The following is an 894-nucleotide window of genomic DNA, read 5'->3' as shown; positions in this document are numbered from 1 at the left end:
TTTTTAGACCAAGACAATTTTTATATAAGTAATGGGTATTTTATTAAGAAACAAAAATTATGATTTATTTTATAGTATTACTACATTTGAAAACGTTTCAAATTTTACACTAACTTAAATAACGCAAAACGCTAAATTTTTTCATAACGTTTTAATTTTCAATAACGGTAAACGGAAAATTATTTAAACTTTAAATTTGTATAACGTTTAAACGCTTAAATTGAATAACGTTTAAATTATTTATAGCGTTAAACGCTCGATTGCTTATAACGTTTATATGTCCCATAACTATAAATAATATATATTATTTTGATTGAAGACCTAGTCCACACTTAGTGAAAAATTAGATAAAACACAAGCGAAACTTTCAAAACACAGTTAGGTGTTGAAAAATAACTACACAAAAGACCATTCTAAGTGGATCCGGCATTAGATTAAAAAAAAAAAACCACAAATATTAAGGATTCACCTGTTATAAATATTACCAAACATTTTACTTGTAAATTTCGAGCCTGAATTAAAGAAAAATGTTGAGTCGCCCTCCCCTAGAAGTAAATCTGAATACGCCCCTGCGTAGAGGTGGATATAACACATCGCAGTGTATGACGTTACCCTGCAGCACGTTTACCTGTTATAATAGGAATAGTATACAACAAGTGGAGAATGAGATGCGTACGTGCATTGTCGTTATGTATATTTTGCGAAAACGTTCGGCCGGTGATCCAGTCAGCTATTCCTCACAAAAGATAATGTGCTAATAATGTCCCGAGCGTTTTCCCGCGACCTTGTTGTATAGTATCGCGATGTTATACGTGTATGCGACACGTGTGAAGGATGTTTCTCGCGCGGGCGCGGTTCTCACGTGGTATCACGCGGTTACCCGGCGGTACGTGA

Source organism: Sipha flava, unplaced genomic scaffold (assembly GCF_003268045.1).
Source record: "Sipha flava isolate LNK unplaced genomic scaffold, YSA_version1 101_pilon_pilon, whole genome shotgun sequence".
Classification (NCBI taxonomy): Eukaryota; Metazoa; Arthropoda; class Insecta; order Hemiptera; family Aphididae; genus Sipha; species Sipha flava.
Note: the sequence above shows the minus strand (reverse complement) of the source record.